This window comes from Crocodylus porosus, unplaced genomic scaffold (genome assembly GCF_001723895.1).
Source record: "Crocodylus porosus isolate Cpor-Errol unplaced genomic scaffold, CroPor_comp1, whole genome shotgun sequence".
In the NCBI taxonomy this organism is placed as follows: domain Eukaryota; kingdom Metazoa; phylum Chordata; order Crocodylia; family Crocodylidae; genus Crocodylus; species Crocodylus porosus.
The window spans coordinates 167,088,236-167,109,219 of NW_017728886.1; positions in this window are offsets into that span (position 1 = coordinate 167,088,236).

Below are 20,984 nucleotides of genomic sequence, written 5' to 3' on the forward strand. Positions count from 1 at the left end.
ACAGCGGGCTTCACCCGCGCGTCTCTCACCGCTCCGGAGCCTAACTGAGCTTTTCAAAAGATGCCAGGAAGGACTTTTTTGCCCCATGAATGCACTACTTGCATGGGAAGCAGTAGTATAGCAGGGCAGTTCCATGTCTGAGACAGCCACGGGGCAGCTCTGGATGCTGCCAGGCTAATTGTTGCTGCAGTGGCACTTGTTTTTTGCACCCCCCAAGAGGGGCAGTGCCTGGGACTGCTGACAGTCACATCCCCTCAGTTATGCCATTGACATCATTGGATGTCATTGACAGGAGTGAAGAGGAAGGGGAAAATGGGAGGTCACCTTTCTCTAAAGTATTGGTCATTGGCCACAGGTAGAAAAGGAAGTGTGCTTGTGCTCTTAAGGATGCTAAGAACTTACCAGGTGCATAACTGTTGCATCTGGTTCATGCACTGAGCATCAAACTGATCCCCATATTTAAAGTCCCAAGGGAATCTTTTCCCCAGGTCAGACCACACCTCAAAAGAAGGCAAAAATACCTCAAGATTGATGCCAGTTTTCTATCACTGCCAATGGTATTGTTCCTGTCTCTCCTGCTCTTTACATGTGGGTTCTTCTGGGTGTGGTATGCAAGAAAGGTCAGAGTACACATTCTTGTAGACTCTTTTGGAAAACTAATAGCTTTTGAATACTTGGCTTGATGACCAGGACACCTCTTCCAGTCCTATGCAATTTGCCCAGCTGAAGCTGGTTTCTCAATTGAAGACTTACTCTCCATGCTGTCAATCAAATGCCTTTCATCAAGTCTAAATACATTAAAATATTTAAAAGAAACACAAAAAGTGTAAAAAAGAACATCAAAAGGTAACTATTAAGGGCTGGCTAATATCCCAGGTTTCCAATTTGGGAACCTATTTATTCAGACAATATCATGAATATTCAAGTGTGGAAATTACAATGCAAACAATAGGGCTAAAATGCAGGCTATGATGAGTGGAGTAGTGAAGGCAACAGCAGCACTGTGAAAGCAAGCAGGGAGGGGAGGAAAAGCAAGCTCTTTTTCTTTTTATTATACTTCAAAATGGCTGCTACATATAGATCATATAACTTTGAATCTGACAGACATAGGTTGCTGAAGTCAAGCACAAATCAGGGTCGACTAGTCTATGCTGTCCTTTGATGAAGTGAGCTCAAGTTCTATAAGCTACATATCTACCCTCCCTTTAAGTCTGACAACCAAGTTCATAGCAAAGAGTTCTGGTAATCATCAAGGAAATATTACTACTAATTCAAAATCTCCACAGCTTTTAAAAAATGTTCTGTCCTAATTATAATACAGTTACAGTGCACTCCCATGGACCAGTTAAAACAAAAATTACCAACTCTAGAAACCAAGAAATAGTTCAAAGAACATGTCCACCAATGGACTTTTTAAAGGGTTACAAACTGCTTTTGTTTCAAAGTTCTACTGTAAAGTTAAAACCTGTTGATATCATCTCCAAACAACATATGAAAGATATTGATGAGTATTGTCTGTTACAAGGTCTCAGAAAATGGAAAACTGCCCCATCTGTGTAAGTCTAGAGAAAGCTGGGCATTATTAAGTATGCCTTTTGTAATTCTTAATGTCCATGTGCATAATTCCAGATCAAACATATTCACATTATTAACTTTTATAAGTTTATTAGTCTCAGTGCTAATGAAACCATTCATCCTTTGCAAATGCACATGGCTTCCTAATGAAACTTCAATAGATGCATCAGCAGTTAAGTGAGTACATCCAAATGTTTATGCCAAATTCTGTTTGCGGCAGTGAGTAGGAACATCAAACCACTTCCAAGCAATATGTGTAATAATCAACAAAGGCATGTAATTGTGTAACTTATATAGTCTGTTTATACCTATAGATATGTATATATTTTACAGTGTACTATGTAGGATTTGATTTGATTTTCACTCTACCCTAGTATACATCAGGAGAATTTCTACTGAAGTCAGTGCAATTAAACTAGTATATATGCTGTAAAATATAAGTAAAAACAGGCCCGTGGTTCATAGTGTAAATGTATATAGTATACCGTGCTGTCATATATAGATCTGCCTTGTAGGTTTCGAATAGAGTTAAGTTAGATTTGAATTAAACCTATCCTATCAATACAATCATGGTTTTTAGTTTACTTTTTTAACCTTTTTCTGTTTTTCAGCTGGCTTCAGTTCAGTTTCCTAGCTGGATGCATTCCGTAGAAGAATTTTTGTGTCAAAGCAATGAGCCTAAGAGTATATATATATATGTATGTGTGTGTGTGTGTGTGTGTGTGTGTGTGTGTATATGATTATGTATATAAAAACAGGACTAACTTTCCATTTTTTAAAGGGTTCATAGGTATTTCATTTTTTTTTACCAGCAATTCTGAAAAGTAGTCTGAACACAAGTACTCTTGTGTTTGGAGGTTTCTGAACTGCAACTATCTACTCCCCAGAGCAAATATCCTGTCTTCAAACTGCATATTTTTTTCTGTATGAAATCTTTAGAAGTTGTACATGATCTGGAAGTTTAGGGTTTTTTTTTTTTAGTTTTTCATAGTGAGGATGTGATTTTTTGTCAAGTAAGAAAAAAGAAAAGAAGAAAAAACACATTAGCTTCTGGGCTATACACATTATCTCAGTTTTCCTCATTATTTTCTTACTGAGGTATAAATACTGTGCCTGTAGTAAAATATGTATCAGTACAAACCAAACAGAAAACATTTTTAAACCAATGAAGTATTTACTTTTTTAAAGACATTTTAATCCTATTAACAGTAAATTATATTACCTTTTGTGAAAGCAGACATGAAAGAAATATTTGAAGCATGCAGTTAATTATGATACCAAGTGAAACATAATATTTATGCTCTCCTTGTATAGCCGGAACAATTTTTCTCTCACTAACTGTGAGTCATTCACTGATTGAAGTCTCAAAAATTATGATGAGAGACATGGCTGGCACATCTGCCATAAATGTCTCATTCTATGGATAATAACACTACAAGAAGTAGCTGGGTTTTATTCTTATATTCTCAGTTCTGTACCTTTTAAATGGTCACCTCCACATGTCACCTTAAATAACTCCCCTCGCCACCATATCTCTCTGTTTAAAGGTTACGATAAGAGTATTAAAATATCAAAGCTTCTTATTAAATTATTGTGCAAAAGGGAATGAACCACAAAATTCATACTTGGATTTGAGATTCTTAAAATTTCACAAATAATTGTAATTTGACCCATTATATAGACTAGGACCAGCATGGAACTTGAATCATGATCTATGTTTGTGTTTTAGACCTCTTTCCCAAATGTTGAAACTCTTCAGGTCTCAGATTTTCATCGCTATATCCCTCCAGTTCATAACACCTGTTCCACTGGGATGTAACATATTTAAAACTTTAAATCTTCAGATCCATGCAAAGACCAAACAATTCTCTCACACTGTATGAGTGTAATTAAAAAAATAGTTATAATACTATTCATAAAAATGTGGTGCAAACAAACAAATACATAGGTTATTGTTAGTTCACCAAGACAGTGTGGCTAAGATGAGATGAATTGCTAAAGCTTCAGTAATTAAAGCATCCAAAACAAGATATCAGATATGTTTAACTGCAGGTAATGCTTAGTTGGTAGATTTTCAGTAGCGGCACATGCATGAAGTTGAAAAACACAGTAGGAAATAATAAAATGAATGACTGAACTAATAAAAACAGACAATTCTATTGAATTCAAGCAACATAAAAATTGTCAAGAGTTGGTAGATAGCCAGATAGAAAGGAGTTTTGTTAATCTCAAAAAGTATAGAAAGTTGGTTTCTTTGGGTTTGTCAAGTTTAATGTGTCATTGAATGCAACTTTACCCATTAGTTTTCATCCTAAATCAGAATGAAGTAACAATAGCTACATTTTTCATAAAACAGAAAACCTGAAACACATTATGATTCTGCAATATCAAAATAATTCATTTCAACCTTTGCCTCTGAAACAAACCCTTTCAGTCCATTTTGTTTAGTTTCACCTTGCATTGTGCCTGCCTGTTCCACCATATTCCCTCATATGAGTAGTAGTTTACATACTCATATGCTCTAATTCTCCCTGGATGCTAGACCTCCTGGCTGTACTACATCTCCCATGGTATAATATGTTCACGAGATTTTCATAGTTTATTCTGGGCATTCTAGGACAGAGGAATTGTCAAACAGAATTAAACTGTTTCAGTTCAGCGGGCATGACTACATGGGATATTTACTGTGGAGTAGACTAATTAGCTTCACAGTAAATGCCGTGTGTCTACACGTGCTGCACTGTTAGGCCGCAGGAAACTAATAAACTCCACAGCAGGGTAGTACTTGTGAAAACAAGAGTTTTTTACTCTACAGCAGTGCATGTGTAGACACTGACACAGCTGACTGGGACACAAAGGTACTTCAGTGCGGGGGCTGCCTGTCAACTAGGCCCACACTGTGCTGTAAACATGAAAATTTTATAAAAGTTTACAAAATAAATTAAATAAGATTTTAAAAATCTGCTTTTATTGGTCAGTTTCCATTTTCTGTCTGGAATAGCCTGCCAGCTAGGCCCACACTAGAGCACCCTTGTGCTGCAGTCAGCCCCTCAGCAGCACATTGAACTAGGAGCAGCCTCAGGCTGGCAAGCTGATTCCCCAGGCCCCCTGCAAGTCAGGGCTGCTCCAACCCTGCTCAGAGTGCTGTGGTCCCCATCAAGTTCACTTGAAACAAAATTTCCAGAATGATACAACTCTGCCTAAATATACTTTTCTGCATTTGCATTTGATACTGTGGCATATGGAAACTAATGACTTTTCTTGTTCCTAAAATATCTCATACTTATGCTAATAAAGAAGGTTCTTTAAAAAAAAGTATTATGATATGGAATGCTAGATGGCATATAACATCCAATTCAATATATTTTCATGTTTACAGTATAAAAATACTTAAATAATAAAAGCTCTGCTTGTATTAGTCTGTTTCCATTCTCTGTCTGCAATAGCCTATTTACATTAGGTGTTCACAGTGACTGTTTAATTAATAAACTAAGATAATTACACTAGACTCCTGTATCCCTCATTGCAAGTCCCCATCTAGCAGTAAAATTACATATGGCACAGCATTATTTTACACTGCATCCTATTTAGTTGCCAATTTTCTATTACATTTTCTTTTTACATTCTTCTGGCTTTTTTGTTTTATTCCATATTATTTTTTCTGTGCATTCCAATTGTTTTGCTTTCTGTATAACTTTACCTTCCCAAAGTTTTTACTTCTTCATTTTCCTCTATTGTGGAGCTTTCTTTTAAGTCTTACTCATAGACAACTTTTCACATAGCACGGGGGCAGTGTGCAGCCTCTGACTCCCAGTGCCATGGCTGCTCTAGACACTACCCCTATAAGCAATACCCAGCACCCCAGGCTCTTGCTGGCTGGTGGGCCATACCAGCTCCCCCACACATAGTGACCACCTGCCTGGCCCCATTGTACCATCCCAGTGCTGCGGCCACCACACAGATGCTTCTTGGATCCCATCCTGCTGGCCAGACACTGGCAAGGATACCAATGATGGGCTCCAGGATGAGATTACATGGGCCACTGCTGAGGCCACCCTCACCGGCCTTAGCCTCAAGCCCCACCGGGCCAGTCAGGACTGGTAACTGCACATTGTCTAGTACCTCCTGGAGCAGTTCTGCCTGTACTTGGAACAGCAGGACACCAACATATGGTTGCTCTTCCCCACAGACACCCGACTGGCCATCACCCTGCTGAAGCTGGCCATGCCTGCAAGACTTCACTGTGGGTCACCTCTTCAGCATGGGCAAGGCAACTGCCAGGTCTCCTGCCCATCAGGACATGCTGGGTCACACTGTGCTCCATGTGCACAACCCCCTGGAGGTGATGGTGGGGTTCCACATCCTTGGATTCCCTCAGTGCTTCAGAGCCCTGGATGGGACCCACATCCCTGTCATCTGCCTGCCCCATGGGGACCACCTCTACTACAACTGGAGCAGCTTTCACTTCATTATGCCCCAGGCCATCATCAAACACCACAGTGCCTTCACCAACATGAGTACCAGCTGGGCAGGCAGTGTCTACCTGCTCTTGCCCTGGCTCATGTGGCTTTATACCAGCCAGACCCACTTCAACCTGGACCTGGGCTGGACCCGTGCACTGGTGTAGTGAGCCTCTGGCCAACTCAAGGGGTGCTGGTGCACGCTCACCACCTGGTTTGAGTTCACTGAAGACAACATCCCCTGCGTCATCATCACAGTCTGCATGCTGCTTAACATCTGCAAGGCCCAGGGGGAGCTGTTCTGTGCAGCTTGGGCTGACAAGGCACAGCAGGAGTGGGAGCACCAGCCACAGTGGCAGTGGCAGTGGCAGTGGCAGTGGCAGTGACAGTGACAGCAGTGGGTCTCCCTCCACCAAGGCCCCTAGTGAGCCACACACCCACTATTGGGGGTCATGGCACCAGGTGCAAGAGGTGCTAGCTAACCACCTCTTCCTGCACTCTCGGCTATAGCCTGTCTTTTACAGATGAACCTATGAACTGCACTTCATCAACCTCCTAGGTACAGAAACTCATGGATGCAATATAGATATTGGAATTCTGACACAGTACAACCTGCCAGACATCTGACTCCCTGAGTACCTCTCCACTTTTACTTGCTACATACTACTTCCCCACCAACCCCAGCCTGTCCTTCACCCCCTGATGCCTCCATTTCCATTTTCACTGACTGGCTTTCTTGCCTGCATTGCATGCCAGCCCCTGGATTCTTTACTATTCCTTCCATCCAGGAACAGCACACACACAAACTGCAGGTGCTTCCTCAGTGTGACAAAGGGGTTTTCAACCCCAAAGCTGGTATCCCAGGCAGCTAAGCTGAGCTCACCTGGAACCTCACAAATCCACTGCAACCATCAAGCCTCAGGCCTGTCAAAGATATGAGGGGTCTGGGCTTTCCCTAGACAGGACTGTGTATGCATGTGGTGGCTGGAGGTATAATAATAAAAGGGTATAGAAAGCAAAAGGTACTGGTTTCCACTTGCTAGTAACCAACGAGCAAGTAGGAAATGATAACCTTTCTCTAACACTGCTGAACTGCTGGAAGACACAGCTCAGTAACTGACCCCCAGGCACAGAGAAAGCTCAGTTCAAACAATGCTGCTATTTATGCTGTTTTTGCATCCCTCCCCCAGAGCACTGGGATTGGAAGGGACCTCAGTCACTGGCCAGCTACACTTGTCAATATCAGAGCAGTCCTTCCCCTCTCTTCCCCTCCCTCTCCTTAGTTTCTGTTTCCCTGCAAGCAAGCCCAGCTTCAAAACTAGAAATGTTTCAAAACTTTCGAAACATTTCAACTGCCCTCATTCTGTTTTGAGGCTGTTTCGAAGCCTTTTGTTTTGTTTTGATTTTGCTGTTTCGAGCTTGAAACGAGTCAAAACAGCATTGAAACAAAACATCTGGTGAAATTTCACACAGCCCTACTGGGCACCAGATGGCTGCCAGGCCAGGATGGTGGTCCTCCTCTGTTGTCTCCACTGCCTGGGCCACCATGGCAGCCTGCTGCTCCTGGGCCTTGAGCATCCTCTTGAGGAGGGTGATGTGCCTCTCCTCAAGGGCGAGGAGTCTGTCCCAGAAGGTACAGTCTATCTCCTACTCCAGGACCTGGGCTTACAGGGCCCACAAATTCATGAGCCGCTCCTCTGCCACTGTGACCAGCCAGTCCAGCAGGAGGGTGCAGTTCTGTATGTGCCACTTCTGGAGGCAGTGCATGTGGACAGCACCGGTTGATGGTGGTGCTGTCCTTTTAGGTGCATCCCACCTGGCAGCTTGTGTTTCTCCCTCACGTACAGCTGCTGGAGCAAGACAAAGCTCTTTGTGAGAGTTTGCAAAATTTCAGAGCTAACATGCACTGTACTGAGGGGCTGTGCACCTCCTGGCCTCAGGTCAGGGGTCATGTGTGCACAGGTACCCAGGGATCATGGCAAGTTGACCACGCTGGCCCTGCCACAGGCTACCTGTTCAGCATCTGCACAGTAGCAACTGCACAGTTCATCTAGTACCTGGAACTAATTTACAGTGCAGTAAATGCCATGCACATGTTGACAGTTATGCTTTACTATGCAATGTATTAGTCTACTGTGCTGTAAGCATCTCATGTAGATGCACCCAGCCACGTGCTAAGTTACCACACAATTGTATCGAATAGGAGAGAAATAGAAGAGAGCCATTGAGAAAGTCTTTTAAAGTAGCTATTGTATGATGCGGTGGGAAAGAAGCAGTCAATGTTGTGATTGAGGCAAAAGATTTTGTCAGAATGAAAAAGAGCTTAGTACTGTTTTGAATGGATCTGAATAAGATAAAAGGCGTCCAATGGGAAGGAGGGTATAGTAGTGAAGAAGAGTCAATGAAAATCTGGGAAATAATGTAATAACATGGATCTTAAAACACAATAGGAGAAGTGTTGTCAAGTTTTGGACCTAACCTGAATGTACTGGATTAAAGAGAAAGGGAGACAAAGATGTCACCCAGGTTAAGGCTGTGAGTGACAGGAGAGATAGGAGTGTGTTAAGTGATATCAGGAAAAAGAAAAGTGTAGATTGATTTATCAGAGACACAAGAAATGCAGCTTTATTTGTGTTGAGTTCAAAGTGATGGTGAGATGATAGACAAACAGAGACACTTAAGGAATGAAATGGGACATTTGAATCAACAGCCAAAAGATGGTATTTGAAGCCATGGATTCTCTCTATAGCAATTGCTATCTAATTAGCTGTGTTATATACCAAACATATATCAGTTGCCATCTGATTGGCTATTGTATGTGGTTGCATACTCAATCATACCGATCAAGAAAAGAGAGAGTTGCTAAAATGAAATGAATGTCAAAGGAAATTGTAGGAAAACCAAAAGTTACAATGCCCAGAGGGGTTCTAATTTTCCTAAGGCATGTCCCTATTCTTCCCACCTAAATGTTCACTGATAATTTGCCTCCATCACCCTCAGTTCTGTAAGCTTTCAGAGATAGTTGTCATAAATCAGCTTTTCATGGTTTCTGGCTATCACCTTTTTATTATAAAAAGATGTTATCAGTTAAAAAGTAAGAACTACAGTATGGTCCAAAGAGCACAATTACTGAGAGCACTATCAAACTTTAATACAAGTCCCATGTATATCCACTTCTGCCATCTATATCATAGATGGCAAAAACCCAGCTGCAATAAATATAAATCAGTATAAAAGGACAGTAATTTCACACTACAGAAAATAAAACTTGCTTTAATCCTTATTAGCAATTTGGACTAGGCAATTTGTATAAACTTCCCCTTAGTAATTCTAAGAATTTACAATAACTTTTTTTTTAGAGTTCTTTTAGCATCATTGTTCATTTTGTTAGTGGGGTGTCTAGGAACATACAACAACCCTATCATATAAACTCAATACACAAATAAATACACCCGATTCATATAGTATGAAGGCTCTTTACAGCGTGGATAACACACCCAAACCCTATGTTTGGCGATATGATTTGAAATGATGTGAAATCAGTTCTTAAATGAAAACTATCTCTAAAAAGGAAACTTTTTCTAGGTCCAGAACTTTACAAATGATATATCAAATTAAAGTGACTGTGGGTTACATAAGCATTAACATGTTGAGCACTCTGTAATTTGATTTATGGAACTGGTTATATGAAAATGATGCCACAAATATCTGTGTGTGAAGGGAAACACAACCAAAAGTCCCTCTGGGGATGAACATCTTCAGTCCCCACGTTTTACCTCCACTAGGAGCCAAAATGATGTTTTCATTGTACTGGTTTGTTGCATACTGTTGCAAGATTGCAGTTATTCTGCACACCAAGATGCATACTAGTGTTATGCCTTAGCAAGCTCTGCCGTTTTTCCATTTGTTTGTAGCCTGATTGGTCCAGGATTCATCCTCTAGCGGGGTACTTTTGCAGACTTTACAGAAGCCTGTCTAAATAGGAAGGAGTGAAAGACATGCTGGAAACACAGAGACTGGCCCGCACAGTCTGACCTGTCTCCTACTGAACATCTATTGAAACTGATTGATCTAATGCCTTGCATCTGCCAAACTGTCATTCAAGCCAGGGGGGATTTGGATGAAGACAAGGAAAGCATTGTAAAAATGAGTTTGTGATTTAGTTTACTCAGCTAGCCTTGAACTCTAAGGTACAGTGAAATCATCTTCTAGGAAAGACCTTGTTTTCTATGAAAGAGCTTCACTAAAAGGGGGGAGGAAACTGCTCTATGAGAAGCAAGTGGATTTTTCCCTTGATTTGTGCCTTATATGTATGAGAGGAAAAGAAAAGCCCAGATGTCTGCTGCATTGTGAGGACATATACATGCATTTAAATTACTTATATCATTACTTACAGATGTAATTGTGAAATATGGTCTTTTTGCATTCAAAATTAGGGGTAGAACAGATGGTGAAAACTCAGTTTAAAGCTATATGTCCAATAAAATAACCCATCCTGGTGGTGTATTAGAACAATAGGAAACTTCAGTATAACAGAGTTTTTGCAGTGCTAGATTTTGCTAGAAAGACAAAGAGGGATTATAGGACAAAATTCAGAATGACCAGCTTTTACCCTAGCAAAATGGCTGACAACAGATTGACTTAATGTTTTTCAACCTAAATTGGAACTGCTTCCTATTAAAAGTGAGCAGCCCAGGTTCATGGAGTCCAAGGATTGTTAAATCCTTCCAATGAGCTTTTGCATGGAGGGAACTCAAAAGTAATAGAATTGAATAGATTAGAATAGAAGAAAGAGAAAGAACACCTAGGAAGTCTTACATGAATACCCTGAACCCTATCCCATCCCATTCTTTTTTCCCCCAGCTTCTCCTAAACAATATGAATACATTGCCATTCAGGGTGGAATCAGAGAAATCAAACTTTTGAATTCCTACTGTTCAGGTGTATTTAAGAGTAAATACATTTCCATAGCATGTAAATTGTTTTATATCTTTGGGCTGCTCACCCCAATCTCCAGGTGGGATAGGCTGCATTATTATCTGCATTTCACTGACTTTCAGTTTGAAACGCCAGAAGTTTAACTGCTACATTTTTAAAAAGCTGACCTTCATTTTCTCGGGCAAGCTAGGTTCCACCAATGTTAAGGAAGAACTAAAATGTGGATACAAATCTTATTGCTGACACCTCTAAATAATCCAGTCTTGATGATCTATCTGGGCAGAACTCAGATTGGTGCCTGCACTTCCCCGTGTTGGGGCAAACAGCACCTGCCATATTGTCTCCTGTTTGGCTGAAACTCTAACTGGCTGAATCAAGGGCATGCAGGAAATAATTTTCAGAGATGGTATTTGCATGCTGGAGCTGCTGGCTCGCACTCCCATGATAACCACTTTGCAATACTGCCAATTATCAGAACTGAAGGTGTTTTACTTAAAGCTGTAGCACTTGGAGACAAGAGAATCTCAGCTTTCATCTAGAAAAAATATATTTCTAACTGCCATGATTGCAGAGAAGTGCTTTAGTATATGATCTAAGCACATCCTAAAGGCTCAACAGAAGGCCATTAAAAAGAAACTAGCATTGTTTTTAATATCTCATGATTTGGGGGGGAGAGGAATTGCCTGGCTCATGATTTTTTAACAGTTAGAGTTGGCAACAGTGCAATTACTTTTTTGCTTTTTCTATTTTGAAGTATATTTTCAGAAGGCAGTCATATTACAGTCTCCAAGTAAGAGAAACTGGATTGTATCTTGGACTGAATTACCACTGTCACAAACGCACCATCCAACTACAAATATTCCAAACACCACATTTGCCACTGTTCCAGAGCAATAGAAGGAGAATAACATTGTAATAACTGTGAGCCTCCTGTCCTGCCACAGAAGCTGGCACAGCCTACCTCATTTTGGACAAGTAATTTCCATTCTATTCTGTTCACTTGCACATGGTAAAGCAGTTAACAGAAACATTTACCTTTTTTTCTTATTCTATCACTCTTGAAATTTCAAACCATAATAGCCAATAAGTTTAACATAAATTGTTCAGTACATTCATGCAAATAAGTTGTTATGAACTTGTAAAATGCTGTTCCATGGGGTCTTTGAAACAGGACCCATCTTTTTGTTCTGTGTTTGTACAGTGCCTAACATAATAGGATTCTGTTCTGTGATTACAATACAAGTGATAATGAAATGGGTATAGGATTTCATAGGACATAGGACAGTTACAGGGCCAAATTACAATTCTGTACATCTCCATTCTCATGCTCATAGAGACTGGAGTATGACTCAAACCAGTTAGACATGAAAGCTATTGGAAGACAAGTTAATCCATCATAAGCTATTAAAATACATACATGGTGATTTGTTACATTCTCGTGCACAGATTTCTCCACTCTCTTTAAGGATCCTTCTCCTGGAGAACTCTATGCTGGTAAGAAAACTGTCTTTATCATATCTCCAGACCCCCATGTAATTTACAGTAAAGTTAATATAGCCTGTAGCTTTATAGCTGATTAAAGGTACATCATTTCAGTTCAGCTTACCATTAGAATTTAAGAACTCTGAAAACTATACCAGAAGTATATCTCAGAGTTTGGGAGTTATTTTCTTCAGGCAAACACCCTTATCTTCTTATTCTTTTAGATCAAAGGAGCATTCAAAGGAAGGTCTTTAACTTTTCTGGAGTGCTTTAGTCCTCCATAATGAAAGAATATTCTTGTTTTTAAGAAACAGGAGTAGCTGGGTCAAACAACAAATGATTATTTTCACCATGGATGTAACTGCTAAAACATCTTAATAGAAGATAGGAATATTGTCTCCCACCTTTCAAGTTGGACGAGAGAAGCAAGGTAGTATTTAGCACCAGCAGTATTTTTTTCTGTTCTTAAAACAGCAGTTAAGAAATTCCTGGCTAGGCAGGAAAAGTCATGAGTCCAAGCAAACAATTTTGATGGGAAATTAACTGCTGTTGATAAAGCTTTGAAACATCACAACTACCCATATCCATGAATTTGCTGGAAATGTGACATTAAATGTCATGTTATGTACCACCATTATGAGACAAAAGTGAAGTAAAAGTGATGAAAAAACTGTGAATGTATGTGTTTATTAGGTGACTCCTGATAATCATAGACATGTGCATCCATCTGCTACTGTTATACTGCAGTTATATTTCTCTCGGTAACAAATTTCTGTTAAATGGGAATAACAACCTTTAATTAAGATTAGGGGTTTGGTACTGAAATTCCCATACACCTGTTTAATCAAACAGATGTTTTAACTGCAGTGAAGTCTTATTTCATAATGTGTTATGATGACAATAGCAAGTTACTAAGAAAATAAAAAGGAGAAGCTCTATCTACCCAATATGTTCTGTTCTGTGAGGTAATAGAGTTGAGTAGTAACATTGGGTTTCTTTTATTCACCTGTTACCATAATCCAACAAGTACAACATACATAAATGTTATGTGTATATTATACATAAATGTTTCATTCAGTGCTTACACTCAGCATTAAATTCACTTTTGGCCAGATAATAATCATTCTTATAAGGCTTAGCATTTATGTAGTATTTTTTATTTAAAGCTTTCAGCCTACCTTTCAAAAGCAGGCATGTAAGATCTTACAGAAGAGAAAACCAAGGCATTGGAAACCTGAAATAGTATGGTCTGCACCATACAGTAAGTTAAAGGTATGGCTGAAAAGACAAATTAGGTTTCCTGGTTTCCAGTACAGTGCCTTGCCCAATGGCACAATCTGATCCCCTTTTCCAGATGCTTGCTATTTAGTAAATCCCATATATAGATATTCAGTGCAGCCCTTGTTGATGAAAAGCACCCTGGTCCCAATTCTGAGCATGTGATCTTAGAATTAATTTTTTTAACTTTGTAAACTACTTATAAGTTTGAAAATTGCTTCTGTGGGGGCATCCACACATGCAATTACGGTGCCTGAATAAACAGTGGAGTATATTACCCCAGAGCTTATTGCTCCTAGGCACACTGTTTGAACATGTGCCCAGGAGCAATTAACTCTGGAACATTAAGTTCCACAGTTTATTCAGGTGCAGCACATGAGCTGGGTTGGAGCAGCCTTTGCTGACAAGGGGCTTCAGGGGTCAGCTTGCCAGTCCTGGGCTGCCCTCCCCACCCCTGCAGCTCAATGTGCTGTGGAGAGGCTGGCTGGGGCACAAGGGAGTTTCAGTGAGGGGCTAGCTGACAGGCAGTCCCCCGCACTGAAAAACCATCAGGCCCTAGCCAGCCCCTCCAGTGTCTACATGTGTTGCTGCAGAGTTTTTTACTCTGCAGCAAGATAGTACTTGTAAATCCAAGTTTACACGATAAACTAACTCCACAGCAGGATAGTATTTGTAAATACTAGTACTATCCTGCTGTAGAGTAAATTAATCTACTCCTGCCTAATAGGGGCATATAAGTGGATACCAAGACTTTTACTGTGCAGTCATTAGTCAACTGCACAGTAAACATCTCATGTAGATACACCTCATGTACTAGGTGTTATTTAATTCCCTTAAGGTTTTCTATTATAAAGTATATATCAATTATAATTACTTACATGCATACATCTTGCCTAAGTATAGAAGTTAACTGTCCAGTGGAGTTCCTCTGGGTTTATACCAGAGTAACTATGAGATTTGACCCTATTTACATGCTCAAACTGATGACCATGCTCCCTGAGTCAAATTATTCATTTCTAGGCTCTTCTTTGATGTTTAATACCTATTAGGTTCCCACTTCAGATTCCCCCTCTTGTGTCAATCTTGCCCAGGACAGTAAGGAGCCCTCTTGGCACCAGCTAACCAGATTGCTGGCAGCACTGTGAGAGGAGAGGTTCCTTCAGGGCTCTCTTTCATTCCTTTGCACATATGTATGTGTGCGGAGGGGGCAAAGTGACCTGGCAGGGAGGCTGGGGGTACCAGTCTTGGTTGCCTACATACACTGTGCTGACTAGTACAATTAAATTACTATCTCTAAATTCAGCCTGCACCCTTGTTTGCTCACAGAGCAGCAAATATATACTCCACCCTTTCATCGGGGCTTGTAGCAATACTAAAGCAGGGAAGTGGCCCTCATGTGGTACTTTTCAGCTCAGACTGCAATGAACATTATAAGTTGCTCAGTTTTCCCATTTTGCAGTTGGGGAAACTAAAGAAAAGAAAGTTTAGAGTACTTACTCAGGGTTATATGTTAAGTTTGCAGTACAGCACAGAATAAACCACAGATCCTGTGACACTTAGAGCATGTCTATACCATAGGCAAAGGCTGACTGCAGCTCTTAAAGACCTGAGTTCAAGAAGCATAAAGCTTAGTTCACACTGAGTAAATCTTTAGGAATTTAGCGCAAGTTGAGCTTCATGTTCCTGCTATCACACCTTTGATATGCCTTGTGCTAAATCTACTGAATCATGATGCATTCAGTAGCATTTATGCTCTTATTAACCATCTGCTGAAAATGTTAACGTGTACAGATATGATTATGTGCTCTAATAGGATTTCAATTGCCTATTTAGGGGTCCAGTTCAAGCCTACATTTGTGTGTGTGTATCACACCATATCTACCAATGCTATAGCCTATCTAGGTACAGTACATCCCACATTCACTGTAAAAGAACAGGTTACCTAAATAATGGGGCTTGGTCCCACTATCCTCAGCCCAAATTCCCACTGACTACTACTTGTAGTACTGTCAGAACACTGATCGCTAATTAACAAGTTAAATTAACATGATGTAGACATTTCACAAGTAGTTGCTTATTGAAAAACCTGTTCCCTCTGGCTTGTGACTCTAGTGCCAAGCCTGACTGCCCATGCCCAGTTGTCCCCTGACACTAACTCACTTTTGAGACTTCAGAAAACATTACGTATCCACCTTAATGGGAATTCAACCTGGATGTGTGGGTCCACTCATTCTCCCAATGGTGATAAGTTTCTGAGAACTATTGTTGGTTGCCCTATAGTCTAGCTTCTCCAGGAAGAATTGGGTTGGGAGGAATCTCATCTAGGCCAGTGGTTCTCAACCTTTTTTGGACCAGGACCCATTTGTAAACATTAGGCCTGTGTGAAGCAGAAAGTATTCACTTCGGATTTGGATTCGGCAATTCAGAAAGACTCAATTAGGTGATTTGAATCACTGTCCCAATTCGATTCAGCTGAATCCAAATCCAAAGATATTTGGTGCTGAATCTTATTTGGCCATAGTCTGTACAGGCAGGCAGTACCAGCAGGAGCAGCTGGGAGAGCAGCCAGACGAGTCCCAGCTTGAGCTGGCAGCCCTGGGAGAAGCCAAGTAGCTCGTCCAGCTGCACCCCTGGCTGCCCCCACAACAGGGAAGACAGGCAGTACTGGCAGACCCAGGAGAAGCCATGGGGGTTGTGAGGGGGGGGTGATCGGGCAGCTGGGGGAATGATTGGGGAGCTGGGGATCAAACCAGGAACTGGGGAATTAAACTGAGAGGTGGGAAGAAGCCCCTGTTTATTCCCACAGCCCTCAATCATTCCTCCCAGCTCTCAGTTCTATTCCCTAGTTCCCAGTTTCATACCCCAGCTCCCAATCATTCCCCCAGCTGCCTGATCATCCCACCCTCAGCCCTCATGGCTTCTCCTTGGGCTGCTAGCACTGCCTGCCTCACCCTGGCGGGGGGAAGAGCAGCCAGGGGAGCAGCTGGACAAGCCGTGGTTTGAGCTAGTAGCACTGGAAGAAGCTGCAGGGGCTGAGGGGAATGATCAGGGAGTTGGGGGAATGATTGAGAGCTAGAGGATTGAACTGGGAACTGGGAAATCAAACCAGGAGCTAGCAGGAATGATCAGGAGCTGAGGGAATGAACAGGGGTTTCCCCCTATTCACTCTCCTAGCCCCTGATCATTCCCCCCAGCTCCCAGTTCGATTCTCTAGCTCCTGGTTCGATTCCCCAGTTCCTGGTTTGATCCCCCAGCTCCTAATCATTTCCCCAGCTTCCCGATTCTTCCCCCCAGCCCCTGTGGCTTCTCCCAGGGCTTCCAGCACTGCCTGCCTCACCCCAACTGTGGAGCAGCTGGACAAGCTGCGGCTTCTCCCAGGGCTGCCAGCTTAAGCCTGGGCTCATCCGGCTACTTTCACAGCTGCTTCTGCCAGCACTGCCTAGTGCCTGCCTGTACAGTCTATGGCTGAATCTCCAAATCCCTCTGAATTGATTCAGAGGCTTCCGATTCTATTTGGAGAAATGAATGTGTCTCCTGACTCGATTCGGATTTGGAGATTCAGCTGCCAAATCTCATCCAAATCGAATCAGCTACCAAAGCTTCACACGGCCCTAGAAAACATTGATGGCCAGACCCAGTGTGTATGTGGGGGGAAGAATAGGGGACCCAAAGCAGCCCCTTGCAAGCTGGAAATCTGACAGACTACAAGGGAAAAGCCAGTTTCCTACATTTTTCTCCTTTAAAGGAAAATCATTTTTTTAAGTTTGTTGATCCATTTTTAAAGGTTATTCATGACCCTTTCATATATTCTTGTGACCCACTTTTATGTCATGGCCCATGGGTTGAGAAACACTGATCTAGTCTATATCCTAGTTCTTAGGACATTGTCCAATGAGCTAGGAGGTGTGGTCTCTCATTTCAGGACAAGTGCCTTCACTGCTAAGCGGTACAGCAGCAGGTGGGAATTACCATCTGTGTTTCATAATGAACTGCATACATGCTGCTGTGATCAAACAATCTGTAGGCATGTTGTGTGGCTGCTTAAGAAATCAGGAACTTCAAGGTGTCCAGGTGGCCAATCTGATATGCTTCTGAGCATATTCAGTAGCCCCAGTCTGGGTGATTAGGGATATTTTCAGGCCAAAATGGAGACAACTAAGCAGTTTCGCAGCGTGTCTCATTTTTTTTTATGATGTTGGGGCTTAAATTCTGCCTAAATCCTGTATAGATTATACAAGAACAATTTAAGATACGGCCCTAAATCCTCACAGTACAGGCATCAGTGTAACTCTCATTATTCCAGCCTTACAGTTGTTAAGTGGGCCATTGTCATGCCTTCTCTGTCAGGAATGTAAAATTGTCATATTGAAGGCTAATGTAACGTGTCAATTTATTTTATAAAGGCACCGTGTAGGTTTCTAATGTGATATAGATGTTAAGTAATATGACAAGAAAGGTATTACTGTAACAGAAAGATACAAATTTTCTGCCATATTAGTACTTTTTATACTGTAATAAAACAGCATATTGTGCTTGAAAAGTTTGGATCAAATCTGCACACCTTGTACTTTGGTTTCATCCAATTTGCAAAATTTGTTTCAATCTGATTTCCAGGCTGCACTGTACCTGCTGCAGTTCAGAACACTAGTTGGACACTTAATTGGTCTGTTGCCTTTGATGGCTTGGCTTTATCATTTCAAAGAGACAGACATAATTCCCAGTTGAGCAAACTATAGCAATTTTTTCTCATTTTTTGTAATGCTTTCAATTAAAAAAGATTAGAAGAAAGTTTAGCAGAGTGCAAGGCGCCACTTTTGCTTTCTTTTTGTTTGTTTTTGATTACCATTTTGACTTGAAAATATGTTATAAATGGATCTCATCTTAATAAATTGTAGAAAGATGCGTTATTGGTAACTGTGAAAAGTAATATCATCTGTGAATAGCACTTGGCTTCAGTAGGATGTATGACCTGAGATTGGGTGAAACCCTCTTATAGATGCCATTTCATCCAAGTACCTCAGTATAAGCTTAATTTTAATGTTTAATTGCTTTCTTGAACAGAAATGGATTTACAGATGTGCCTCAAGTTAAGCATGTGGTTACATAATTTGTTGAATAATAAGAGCCTGGGTGAACTAAAATACAGTAAACCAAACTGTGTATCACAAAACAGAATGAACATGTTGAATAATAAGTGAATGAACAATTAATTGGATGAATTTAACCTTTTTTTTCTTGCTTGTGAAATAACTGTGAGCACATACTGATTTCCTGAAATTTATAGGTTATTTAAATTTATTTGATAAGCTTTTTTTATTATTATTAATTTATTTATTTATTTTTACTTTCTGGCTTGATTATTTGACATTCAAGGTGTATTGCTGGATCTAATGCCTATTGAAATTAATGGAAAGACCCTTTCACCAACTTCAGTGCATATTTCAACATGCCCTGAGTCCTGATTCAACAACGCATTTAGACAAAATTTTAAACTCCAATGATGATCATGGCAGCCAAGCACATTTTTAAAATTAAGTTTGTGCTCATATGCTTTGATGGACTGGGAAGGACTTCAGCAATTTTGTAAATGCTTTGTGGAACTGGAACTGGAACAAGCTTCTACTCTTAGCTAAATTCTTTTCTATGGAAAAATAAAGCCACTCTAAGAAGGTTCCACTTTATGATGAAAGAATATTTAGTTTTCAAGATGAAGAGTAACAAAAACTGCCTCTTCTCTAATAAAAAATTCTACATACAATATGGTGTGTTTTTGAAAGGCAGAATTTAATCTTCATGTCTTAATAAGGAGATAAATGAATTGTTTGCTTGTCCTTTTTCAACCCCTTAAGTTTGACACTTATTTAAGGTATTATTAATGTGCACATTCAGGAAAGGCTAGAAGCCTCACTAGTTTACTGTTTTTTCACACATTAAAAACCCTTTTTATCATGCTACTACTTCCACCTCCCACTCGCCACCAACTTTATAGTGACATGCCTGTTATCACTTTGAATGCTCTCCAGGAGATGAGGAGGCAGGAATGTTACTCTAATAGGTGTATGCCTTTCAATGCATTCATATTTACATACACATTTCCTTTGCACATCCATGATTTTCCATTCACATACTCTTTTTCCTCACAGAATGTACTCCTTCAAACTAGTTATCCTTCATTAAAAATTATACAAACTCAGACAGGGAGAGATGTGAATTGGTAAGGGTTAAATTTCCTTTTCCCCCCAGAAAGCTGAGTATTTGCCATAACAAAAAGGACACTGTTGTCAGCCAGCCAGCTGAACGGCAGATAGAACCTATCCCAGTGTGCTGAGTCCAAGATTCAAAGAATTAATATTTATTCAAGAGCCAAACATAAAAGGAGGAAAAGCTTCCTATGGGCAGTTGGCCCAATCCCACTCCCACTAAAATATTTGTCAGAACTCCCCCTGAGGTCAAAAAGAGCAAAATTGAGCACTTTATCATAGAGCTTGTCCATATATAGAAGTTGTACTGATTTAACTTCAATTGGTTTAGTTGAATATATTTCATACTGTGTTTGGATACTTATGTCAGTTTTATCTGCCTTGTATCAGTTTAGCTTGAGCCAGCAATGTTAATTTAAACCAATGTCATAGTATGCTTACAGTGCAATCCAAAGACATGACTACAGCTCTTGTATGAAAGTTATCTTCAAACCATCTTGTTCAGGTACCAGTAACAGGGTGTATCTACACAAGACACTTTACTGTGCAGTAGACTAATTAATATACTGTGCAGTAAAGCATCACTATATAACCATGTGCAGGAGCCACTGCGCAGTAGATTAGTCTACTGTGAAGTTTTCTACTACCCATAAATACAGATAGTAGATTTACCATTCAGTAGCTACTGTGCAGCAATACACAGTTATATACCTGACTGGGAGCAATTTGCTCCCAGTTAGCCTAAGCAGCAAAGGGAGAGAGAACAATCCTATCCTCGAGGAGCTGCCTGCTGCTGGGGCCAGCTCTGCTTGCAGAACCTGGGCAAAGACAATGTTCCCTTGCCCCTGCAGCAGGCAGCTTCAGCCTTCAGCTCTGAGATCATGCATACATGTTGATGTTTCATAGTTTCATAGTTTCTAGGGTCAGAAGGGACCTGAGCGGATCATCAAGTCCGACCCCTTGCCATGGCAGGAAAGAGTACTGGGGTCAAATGACGCCAGCAAGGTGTACATCAAGCCTAGTCACTCCTGGTAGTGCTCAGGGGAACAGG